The 12,385-nt window shown below is 41.2% G+C and overlaps 1 protein-coding gene across 1 annotated transcript in view; it reads right to left on the reverse strand.

Annotated features, from left to right (window-relative positions):
• The window catches only part of LOC145394439 (oplophorus-luciferin 2-monooxygenase non-catalytic subunit-like), a 196,687-nt gene that overhangs the window by 77,433 nt on the left and 106,869 nt on the right, over positions 1-12,385 (reverse strand). The window lies entirely within an intron of this gene.

Consider the following 12,385-nt stretch of genomic DNA (forward strand, 5'->3'; position numbering starts at 1 on the left):
AGGGAGTAGGATTGTTGCTGGGTTTTAAGGCAAATAAGGCTTTATGTGAGTGGGATCCTACAGATGAGCGATTGTTATACGCACGGTTTAAATCAAATCATGGCAACATCAGTCTGTTTGTGTGTTATGCACCTACTAATGTTGCACTCGATGAAAGGAAAGACACATTTTATGAAAAGTTGCAAGAAGGAGTAGGAAGGGTACCTAGACATGATGTTTTGATCTGCGTTGGAGACTTTAATCAGTAATGGGCTGTTCAAATGAGGGATTTGAGGCATGTATGGGTAAGATGGGAGTTGGTAGTAGGATGAGTGAAAACGGAGTGAGGTTTGGAAGCTTCTGTCTAGCAAATGACTTAGTCATCGGGGGCACACTCTTTCAGCATTGCAATATACACAAGACAACTTGGGTGTCGCCGTGTGGAAAATATAAAAATCAGATTGATCACATCGCTATCAGTAGGAGGCATAGAAGTTCTCTGCTAGATGTTCATGTTAAACGGGGAGCGGATATTGGTAGTGACCATCAACTCAGCATTGCAAAAATAAGGTTTAAACTTAAAAATCAGAAGAAGGAAAAATCTGGTGTTGGTAGATACGATATTGTTAAGCTTAGAAGGGAAGGAGAAGAAAAGGAGGAATTCAGATTAGAATGCAGAAATAGGTTTTTGGTGTTGGAAACGTTGGAAGAGGGGGAGAGAAGTGTAGATGAGATGTGGGAGGATGTGAACAAAGTTTTGCATGAGACTGCTGAATGTACGATTGGAAGGAGACATAGATTCAGGAGAAAGAAATGGATATCAGATGAAACGTGGGATATGATAAAAAAGAGAGGTGAGGCTAAATTGAGGAGTGAGATGCAATGCGTTGATGAACGAGAGATTGAATTAGCAAGAGCTGCGTACTGGAGTTTGAACTTAGAAGTAAGAAGGTTAGCTAGGAGAGATAAAAGAAAATGTGTGGATGAAAAGGTTGCAGAGACTGAAATCTTAATAAACAAAAATGATGGACAGAGTCAAAGAATAGCATATGAATCGATTAGAGAACTGAGTGGTAATGCACGTAAACGCAAGGAAATACCAGTTAGAGACAAGGAAGGAAATTTATTGACCAAAGATAGAGATATTAAAAATAGATGGAAAGAGCATTTTGAGACAGTTCTTAATAGACCAATACCACCAGAAGAGGATATACCGTCTGCTCAGGAAGATTTAAATATAGAAACAGGAGAGTTGAGGCTTGCAGAAGTGGAGAAAGCAGTAAAACAGTTAAAGAATAATAAGGCACCAGGGGAGGATGGTTTATTTCCGGAAATGTTTAAAGTGGAGGGGGATAGATTAATAATGATCTTGACCAAGCTATTCAATAAGATATGGGTGACGGGGTTACTACCATCAGTTTGGAAGAATGGTGTAATTGTTAAAGTTCCGAAGAAGGGAGACCTGAGTGAATGTGGTAATTGGAGGGGAATCTCTTTGTCACCGATAGCTTTGAAAGTTTTCAGTAGAGTGTTGTTAAATAGGTTGGAGCCGGTGGTTGAGGGTATTCTGAGGGATGAACAGGCTGGTTTTAGAAAGGGACGTGGTTGCAATGATCAGATCTTTATAGTTAGGCATCTGATGCAGCAAGTTAATGAAATGAGAGTACCGTTAAGTCTTTGTTTTGTTGATTTTGAAAAGGCTTTTGATAGTGTTTCGAGAGAGACTATGGGGAAGATCATGAGACATTATGGAATACCAGAGGAGTTTGTGAGGGTCATTATGAACATGCATGAGGACACATTTTGTAAAGTGATGGTTGATGGTTGTCTGAGCGATTCGTTTGAAGTCAAGTCCGGAGTAATTCAAGGTGGTGTTCTATCGCCTTTACTATTTATATTGGTCATTGAATACATTATGAAACGCGTTGGAACAGAAACCGGTGCAGGTATACTTTGGGGAGAGAACAGGAAACTTTTGGATTTAGATTATGCAGATGATATAGTTTTGATTTGTGATGGGCCAGAAGAGATGCAGAGAGTGTTGGACTGTTTGGTGAATGAAGGTCGCAAGGTGGGTTTGGTTATTAATTGTGGAAAAACTGAAATAATCAATATGAATATGGAAAATGCGCAGGAATGTGTAATTGGAGGTATGGTTGTAAAGCAAGTTGATAGGTTTAAATATTTAGGTACTTATTTAGCCAAGGATGGTTCTTTGAACTTTGAATTCGAGGAAAGGTTAAAGAAGGCTAATCAGGCAATGGGAATGCTTAAAAATATTTGGAATAATAACAATTTTTCTGTGCATACAAAAATCAAACTTTATAAGGTAATGGTTAGGAGTATCTTAATTTATGGACACGAGTCTTGGTACAGCACAGTGACTATGGAAAATAAATTCTTGGTGTTTGAAAATAAAGCACTTAGAAGAATATTAGGAGTTAAGTGGTGGGAAAGGATACCAAATAGTAGAATTAGAGAAATAACGGGAGTGCAGCCGATCGATGAATATGTTAGATTCTCACGATGGAAGTGGCTAGGATATGTGTATAGGAGACAGGGAATAGTACGAGGTACACCAGGGTGGGTGGCATTTGGTAGGAGAGGTAGAGGAAGGCCAAAAGAGACGTGGGTGAGGACAATGAGACGGGAAGCTGGAGATGAGTGTTGGGGAGATCTTGAGGAGTTAGCACAAGATAGGATGTGGTGGTGTGAGTTCATCGAGGCCCTATGCATCCCCGAGGGTGCCACAGGAAATGATATATATATATATTCGTTCATGAGCCTATGAAAGTGCACTTATGAATCGCCTCGTGGGCCTCATTAAATGGCCATGCGGCCCTTATACGACCAGAAGGCCGGACGTTCCCCACCCCTGCCCTACACTGATGGATGAATTAAACAGTTACTTGTAAATCGCGAAACCATTTACAGTACAACGCGAAAACCAACCACATAACCAATATTATTTGGATATTGCAGTGCAGGATCGCAATGTGTCAGGGAACAGGCAGTCTAATGTACACACGTCAGCTGTACCAAAAAAAAAAAAAAGTAGAAATGCTCACTTTGTTGGGGGTCAAGGGGAACTGCAGTATTTTTTCTAGCAGGTAAATACACTTAGACGTCGTATGGATAGTAGGAGGGAATAGACTGTGGCACCAGTCGAAGAGGGCAGTACACCCAAGGTGGATGAAAAGTTGATGACAGGGAGAGCTGGAGCTCCTGTTTCATTAGTCCTTGGGACTAACTTCTGATCACCCCCTTTTGCTGAATATTTTCGGTGTTTCAGCAATACAGAGTAGGCCAGCATACTCTCCTATATAAGTTATACTACCTGTCATCAACACCCGATTACAAGCACTGCAAACACCACAGTTCCTATTCTAAATCACTAAGAACAAATGGTCTCAACACTATATAACCCCCCTTTCCCGGTGACGGCCACGTGACACGCATGAAACCATTGTCTGGCTCACTCCTTTTTCATTTCTGCAACATTCGTGGCATGAGGTTTAGAAACCTCACCTTCTCTACCTCACTAAGGCTCGGCTGTCCGAAGCGATTAATCACAAATTCTTCCCGATATCCTCCTACTTTCTCTATATTCAGTTCAAAGCCAAAGGTGGCTGTTGTGTATATGAACACAACAGCGTATCTTGCTCTTGTGTTCCGAGACTTGAATATTTTGAATTGGCTACTCTCAGTCTTCAGTGATGCTGTCATGCTGTGCCTAAAGATGTCTGTGCTGTGCGTTGGTTCCCTAATTCTACGATGAAAAAATCTTTGCCTATCTTACTTATAAGATGGAACACATCCTATCAGTTTCTCCTTTATCTTCTTTTTCCATTCGAGGTGATTTCAATGTTCAACACCACCTTTGACTCCCCTCTCCTTACATCGATCCACCTGATGAACAAGCCCACACCTTTTCTATCCTTTATGCCCTAGAGCAGCTTGTACAGAACCCTATGCGTATCCTTGAACGCTCTGAAGAGAGTTCCAACATACTTCTGCTTACAATGTTTGTATTTTCTCTCGGTTCCTCTGATCAGTGCAGTCTTATCACTTCAACCAGTCCTATTGCTCCAGTAAGGCCTGAGGACCCTTCCAAGAACAGGTGGCTGTGGCACTTAGGAGCTGCTGATTGGGAGGCCCTTAGGCAGTATTTCCTTGATTTTCCCTGGATTGATTATTTCTTCCATGACCGCAAGCCATCTGAGAGCGCCTCATGCATTACAGATATTATTCTTTCAGGTATGGAAGCATATATTCCTTGCTCTTATCGTATTACTTATGCAAAAAAAAAAAAAAATCATTGGTTTAATCCCACTTGTTCTAATGCTGTCCACAACAAGGAGAAGGACTACAAAAGCTACCAAAGTCAGTCCACCTCAGAATATCATGTCTTCTATGTCTCTGCTTCGAACTGTGCTAAGTCTCCTCTCTGCTGTGCTAAAAATAATGTCATTAGTAATTAAATGCTAAGAACTCTCTCACTCTGATTCTTTCTGCTCTTACTGGCATCTTGCCAAAAACCTCTGTAATAATTTTACATCGTCATCCTTCCCACCTCTTTTCCGATCTGATGGCTCTGTAACTGTTTCTTCTACCTGAAAAAAAAAAAAAATACTTTGCTCAAACTTTCTCCTCTAGTTCCACGTTGGATGTTTCCGGCGCTGTTCCTTCATCACTTTCCTCTCTGACATTAAAATTTCTTTATGTACTTTCTGCCATCAGCGACCTCAGTACTAAGAAGGCATATGGGCCTGACTGGGTTCCTCCTGTTGTTCTCAAGAACTGAGAATCTGTGTTTACACCCTGCAAAGGTAAAGTCATTTGCCTTTGTCGGTCGACTTGTACCTTTCTTTCTTGCTGGAGGTTTAGTCTCTTTCACCCAGTCCCCAGGATGTGTGACCATTGTCAGCCCTCTAACTATCGTCCAATTGCTTTAATATCTTGTATTTCGAAAGACTGAATTAATACTTAAAAAAAAAAAAAAAAAAAGCGCCTATCCTATTAGTACCTTCATTCCGACCGCCACAATCCACTTCTCAACTTCTTTTCAGACTCCTGGTCATCCTTCTTACGAAACTTTGACAAAAGCTTTGTCATTACACTTGACATCTCGAAGGCTTTCGATCGATTCTGAACTGCCTTCTCACGGTTTCTATCCTTCTATCACTGCCCTCACCTCTAACTTCCATTCTGGTCGTTCTATAGCTGCCGTTGTAGATGGTCACCGTTCTTCACCTAGAGCTATCATTAGTGGTGTCCTGCAAGCATCTGTCTTATCACCAAGACTCATCCTTCTATTCATCAATGACTTTCTAAGCTGTACCTCTAACCCTGTCCATTCATACGCTGTTGACCCCACCTTTCACCTTTCCACTCGTTTCTTCCAGCGTCCACCTTGGCAGTTACTTCAACAAACAAGGAATGAAGCTTTGGCGCAATTAATGTCTGACTTGGGTCATATCTATCACTGGGGTGAAAGAAATCTTCTTGTTTTTAATGCATCAAAAACCCAGTTCCTACATCTTTCGAGCCATCAGAATCTTCTGCAGAAGTATCCTCTATCGCAATACTGCATCGTCTTTGAACATACCTGAGATTTCATTCTCATGGGATTTATCTTAGAAAAATCATATTACCTATCTTATAAAATCTGCTTCTAGGAGATTTAGGTATGTTAAGATGATTCAGTGCCTTCTTTATCCCTGCACATTTGTTGACTTTATACACGGGTTTTCTTCACCGCTGTGTAGCGTATAACTCCCATGTGTGCTGAGCGGCTTACCACAGACAGCTAGTCTCAATAAGGTGAAGTCAAAGGCTTTGCGTCTCATTAACACTCCTTCTCATCTTGGGTCCCTTCAGACTCTGTCTCTTCGCCGCACAGTTGCATCTTTATCTCTTTTCTTTGGCTACTTCAATGGTCACTGCTCTTCTGAACTGTTTTCTTGCATCCCTCCAGCACTACGACGGAAGCTTAGCACCTGTCTGTCAACAATCTCTCATCCTTTTCTGTCCAGTTCTCTATTGCAAGAGTTCACCGTTACTCCAAGTCCTTGTATGCAACAAGTGAACTCTGGAACTGTCTTCCTGTGTCCGTATTTCCTACTGCCTATAAACCTCCAATGCTTTAAACGCAATATATCCAGGCATCTCGAAATGAAAGGATCTTGAAATTGGCTCCATGTCATTTTATTTATATTTTTTCTTGGCTGGAACAACCTTGCGGGCTTCTAGCCTTTGGTTCCTTTTTCCTTACATAAAAAAAAGATCCAGATGGGAGGTGAAGGAATGCCGCCTATCCCTTTTTTTCATGTAATTTTTTCCTGGAACAAGTTCACATACAGAATGGAATGGCCGTTGAAATGTTATATACTGTATATATATATCTATCTATATCTATCTATCTATCTATATATATATATATATATATATATATATATATATATATATATATATATATATATATATATATATATATATATATATATATATATATATATACACACACACTGTATAAGAGAGAGAGAGAGAGAGAGAGAGAGAGAGAGAGAGAGAGCGTCTGATGATCTAGTAGGGTAAGGTGCTGATAGTGGAGTCGCCCACAATAGTCTAAATCTAATGATTGCCTCTTACTTTCATCATCTCTTTCAAGAGAGAGCGACTTGTCAACCTAGCCTCAAATTTTACCGAATAGGTAGCCTAGCTCCAAGCCTGTATAGAATCCTCTCGGGACAGTAAAAGTTCGGACAAATTATGAACTGACGGATAGCCTCATTTCCTCTTTCACATTCCCGTCATAAGCTTGAATTTTCCTTTCTTTATTTGTACAGTTTTCCTCTCTTACCCCCGTATTGGCAGTTGGTACTGTACGTTGCGGTCGCCGGAGGTAGTCGGAGGTATGAGAGATAAGGGATGATAAGTGTGAGAACAGACAAATATGTTTGAATACAGGATGGTATGGAAAGCATAATATCTAATCAGATGTCTGTTTATATTTAATTAATAACGCCCTCATACGACGACAAATTTGTCATTATAATCTTGTTACTGCCAAAAGATGTTTTTCAGCTACGGGGAGCCATAGCAGGAGAGAAGCAGTAGTAGTATCACCATAGTAGTAGCAGTAGTAGTAGTAGCACCATAGAAGTAGCAGTAGCACCGTAGGATGAAACGAACTTTTATGTGATGGCAAAAGGTGTTTCCACGGGATAGCAACGATGCCCTCGTGTACGAGTACATATGCTCTATTGTCCTTCCTTATCTATATTTTACGGTGCAGATCTACAGCAATTCCTGCTGGCTAGGTTATCTTTTTCACATTGATCTGGAACAATCAACTGAATCCTGCAACATACAGTTAATCTTTACTTTCCATTACACCCAGATATTACTCATACAACCAACAAAACAATGCCCACATCTTAAGTGTTCAAGGGTCAATTCACACACCTCAGTGAATATGCGACTGCACAAATACAAGTATGCCAACACAGAGAACAGATCCTGAACACCGATACAAAGATTTTACAATTAAATATACTGAGTGGAGAAGGAAGAACAAACCGATTACGGAGAAAGAGAGAAAAATGTAAGACTAACAAAATTTAATTTCGTACTACATTAAATATATTAAACTAAGCTAGGGTAGAACGAGACACAAGGACGCAAAATTTATTTAAATGTCGTTATATTGTTCTGATAAGTGATCCAATATACTTATTCTTTTTATTCAAAATCCTTTATAAATATTATGCGGTATTGAAAACGAATATTATCCACTTATACAGCATGACCTGTGTGCAGTTGATGTATTTAAATGCAGTTTTAGGTTTAAATATTTAGGTACTTATTTAGCCAAGGATGGTTCTTTGAACTTTGAATTCGAGGAAAGGTTAAAGAAGGCTAATCAGGCAATGGGAATGCTTAAAAATATTTGGAATAATAACAATTTCTCTGTGCATACAAAAATCAAACTTTATAAGGTAATGGTTAGGAGTATCTTAATTTATGGACACGAGTCTTGGTACAGCACAGTGACTATGGAAAATAAATTCTTGGTGTTTGAAAATAAAGCACTTAGAAGAATATTAGGAGTTAAGTGGTGGGAAAGGATACCAAATAGTAGAATTAGAGAAATAACGGGAGTGCAGCCGATCGATGAATATGTTAGATTCTCACGATGGAAGTGGCTAGGACATGTGTATAGGAGACAGGGAATAGTACGAGGTACACCAGGGTGGGTGGCACTTGGTAGGAGAGGTAGAGGAAGGCCAAAAGAGACGTGGGTGAGGACAATGAGACGGGAAGCTGGAGATGAGTGTTGGGGAGATCTTGAGGAGTTAGCACAAGATAGGATGTGGTGGTGTGAGTTCATCGAGGCCCTATGCATCCCCGAGGGTGCCACAGGAAATGATTGATTTACTGTGATGAATGTGGAGCTATATTATTCCCTACCACAGTGATGTAAATTGTATCTAGATTAAGAGTTCCCAACCTTTTTAGCACTGCGCCCCCCTTTGGTCAGGACTGTCTTCATGATGCCCCCTACTCCTCTGACGCCTAAACAACGATGTTTTTATCTGTTTCATATGGATGCTTAAGATACTATATCTCATACCAATTAATCTGGCCAGGCATATATGGTAACACTGTTTTCCCCGAGATTATGATTGGCTGGAGATGTTTGTTCGATTTCGTTGTTGCCTAAACCGATACACTTTTTATTAATAGATGTGATACTGAGTTTTTCGACAATACAATCGTCAAAAGCAATATGAAATCCGCTATATACTTAATAACAATGAAATTTTCGCAAGAAGATAGAGATATGAGTCAACAAAATGTTATAATACAGTCCAAGCCAAGATCAGCATTCGAACAATTCCTTTACATCGCAGGAACTCTGTAATAAAACAGAATATAAAGGAAACTTGCTTAATTTAAGCGTTGGTATAACACACATTTAAATTATAAGATCAGCCCGCACCCCTAAATCGTGCCACAACTCTGAATAATTAAAAAAATTCAAACGAAAAGACGAGTTCTACAGGGAGGGAGGCAGCTCAATCGAATAGCCACTGAGTGACAACTGAGTGAAGGCGGGAAGCAGAAGTTAGCCTGCTATTGTAAGCGTATTTATTTCGCAAGTTATGCATTAATTTTTGTGCTCTTTTTCTTTAATAATGTTTTAGTTATATGGCTGTTAAATTATGCAGTTCAATTTAAGTTTGTATGCTACATAATTTATAGTGTTATGTACTGTAAGGAAACTGGCATGTTTTGTGCTTTCTCTCTGCAATACACCATAACTGAGGAGAAGTACATCATTCTAGCACAATGCAAGCTTATATAAGGATGATGAAGAGACTAGAGGGAGTTCACTCAGTGTTCAGTTCAGTTTGAGAGTAGTGCAATGTCACTGCAGTGTCTGAAGTTTGTATACTTTAGGTACTTGTGAAAACAGTGAAGTGTTGTTGGCAAATAGCGAACAGTTATTGATGTTTGTATATCATCGGAACTTGTGAAAATAGTAAAGTGTTGTGGTCAAGCATTAAGTGTACTTGCAATTAGTAAAGTTTGTATAGCTCCAGTGTTTGTGAAAACAGTGAAGTGAAGTTGGAAAGCATTAAGTGTAATTAATCTGGAAAATAAAGACAGTGAACTTAAGAAGACGGTGTTTATTCACCACGCCTGAGCTGATCTTGTGTACTTAACACCTAAAGGCTGACCATAGGAAGAACAGTTCACTGGGCAATGTCCTTTCTGTACTGTACTACTGGTGTTTGGAGCTTGTGGCAGTGTGGGGACAGGGACACAATGCTGGTGTCAGGAGTGTGGATTTTTAGGAAGTGCTGCAGTGAGTTTAACCTTTGACATGCAGAAGGTGTCCAGATGAGAGGCCAATCTAGGCAGGAAGAGGCATTGCTGGATGCAATTATGAAACTACTAAAAGCACAATTACACGCACAGAATGCAGGACAGAACTCCAAGCACAATTACAGGCACAGAACGCAGGACAGAAACAACTCCAAGCACAATTACAGGACCAAAGAGAACAGAAAGAGCTCAGGAACGAACACAAGAAACAATTACAGGCACAGAATGAAGGACAGAAAGAACTCAAAGAACAATTGCAGGCATAGAGTGAACAACTAGAGGCACAACGTGAAGAACAAAAACAACGATATGAACAACTTCAAGAGGCATTACAAGAGCAACAGAGGGAATTACAACTAAGGATGAAAGGACAGATAGATACTTTCATGGGGGAAATGAAGGATAAAACAGGAACAATTGAAGGAGGAAGTATATGCTGAGCTACAGCAGCAGACGTATGAGGTAAGCAATAATGTGACTGAGTGCAAACAGCATGTAGATGACCAGTTGAAGTCAGTTAGTGAGGAAATAGTGATGGAGAGCAGACAGCATGTAGATAACCAGTTGAAGCATATAGCTGACCATGTGAAGATAATTAGTGAGAAAATTGAGGCTGTAGAGAAATATTGCACTGCTGAGCCTCAGGTTAGTGTTCAGGGAGAATATGAAAGAAATGGACAGTGTATGGTGAATCTTGATGGATCCCAGGGATCTACAGTAGAGTTAGCATTAGAGGGCTGAATAATCAGAATGCAGAAATTTTACGTCCTGACCTTCATTATGATGCCCCAATTTTTAGGCCCCAAACCAGTGAAGAGCATGGCTATAATGGGGGTCCATTTAAAAAGAAACCTCAGGAATTTGGTGGTAGAGTATCTTGGGAAGATTACCGTGCACAGTCCGAGTTACTTGCGGACCAGAATGGTTGGGATGATAGGCATAGGGCAGTGCAGCTTGCTACTAACCTTAAGGGTGCTGCAATAGAAATTCTGGGCCAGATGTCAGTGATGGAGAGGAACAGTTATCAGTCGCTAGTAGAAGCGCTGGAGCACTGATATGGAACCATGTACCAGACTGAGGTATATAGAGAGAGATTCTGGAGCCTTGTACAGGCTCGAAGAGAATCCCTACAGCAGCTTGCTCATGACCTGGAGAGTATGGAATACAAGGTGTACCTGAGAGCTGCACCTAACCTGTTGGTTATTCTACTGAGGGACCAGTTCATTGATGCTCTTGATAGTGCAGAGTTGAAAGTGCAAGTGAGGCAGATACAACCAAGAAGCATGCAAGAAGCACTAGCCAGGGCTCCAGAATTTGAGTCCTACATCAGGTCCAATACATCCACCTTTCAGGCAGGTCATAGTGCAGGATTCAAGGCAAGAAAGGGGCAGGTACTTGAAACGGAAAAATTTGAGGGAAGTTGCTGGTACTGTGAAAAGCTAGGACACAGAAAAGAGGACTGCTACAAGTGGAAGAGGGAACAGGAGAAGACCGGAGGAGGCTGCTGGTTCTGCGGGAAGCTGTGACACAAGAAGGAGGATTGTCACAAATGGAAGAAGGAGCAAGAACAGGCAGAGCAAGGAAATATTCAACTGTAACAAAAGCGTGTTGGACAAGTAGTGAGGTGGGACACTTCAATTTAGAGTGTTCGAAGAAGAAAAAGGATGATAAGAAGAAAGTTGCAGAAAACCAGAAAGAAGCAAAAAACTAGTGGAGGCTGGTGTGAAGGGGCAACCACCAGCCAGCTTTTCCCAAGTAGCCCCACCACTGAGATAATGCAAGAGAACGGCAATCGACAATGTGTGAATAGATGGAAGCATAGATGGAAAGAAGTGTTCCCTGGTGGTTGATTCGGCCTCAGAGCTTATTTTTGTGAGGCCTGATTTGTTACATCATCAGTATATGTCTGAGTCATCAGAACAACTGTGTGGCATTACTGGGCACCGAGCGGAACTGAGGGGACCCCTGGATGTTCGGATTGAAGTGGCAGGGCAAGAGGCTATTCTTCCAGTCTACGTGGCCGACATGGAGGATCCTTGCCTTCTGAGTCTGGACTATCTGATGTCCTTGGGATGTGAGCTGGACTTCTGCTCCATGAAGCTCAAGGTTCAAGGGAGGTCGGTTCCCGTCACGGCAGTGAAACATACCAGTTCTGGTGCGAGATGAGGGCGCTTTGCACTACAGTGATACCCCCAAATCAGAAAAGCTGCTCTAGTGTAGGGTGAATGCCCCTTTTAACAGCTGTCTAGGGGTAGTGGAGCCCGATGTACAGTGCAAAACAAAGGCTGGAGTGACGGTGGGGAGAACTCTGGTGGAAACAAGTACAGGTGAAGTGCCGGTTGTGGTGGACAATTTCTCCCGTGACCCACAGAAGATTAGTGAGGAAGAAATTGTGGGACTGTGCCAGGCGGTGGACCCTGAGTGGCATCAGACGAAGGCTTGTAAAGGAAGTGTAGTCAAGGAAGACGGGTACATGCCAGAGCACTCACAAGACCTCTTTTCAAGGAGTTGC

The sequence above is a fragment of the Coenobita brevimanus genome, chromosome 27, assembly GCF_032717465.1.
Source record: "Coenobita brevimanus isolate Jiangsu-jjx chromosome 27, ASM3271746v2, whole genome shotgun sequence".
Lineage (NCBI taxonomy): Eukaryota > Metazoa > Arthropoda > Malacostraca > Decapoda > Coenobitidae > Coenobita > Coenobita brevimanus.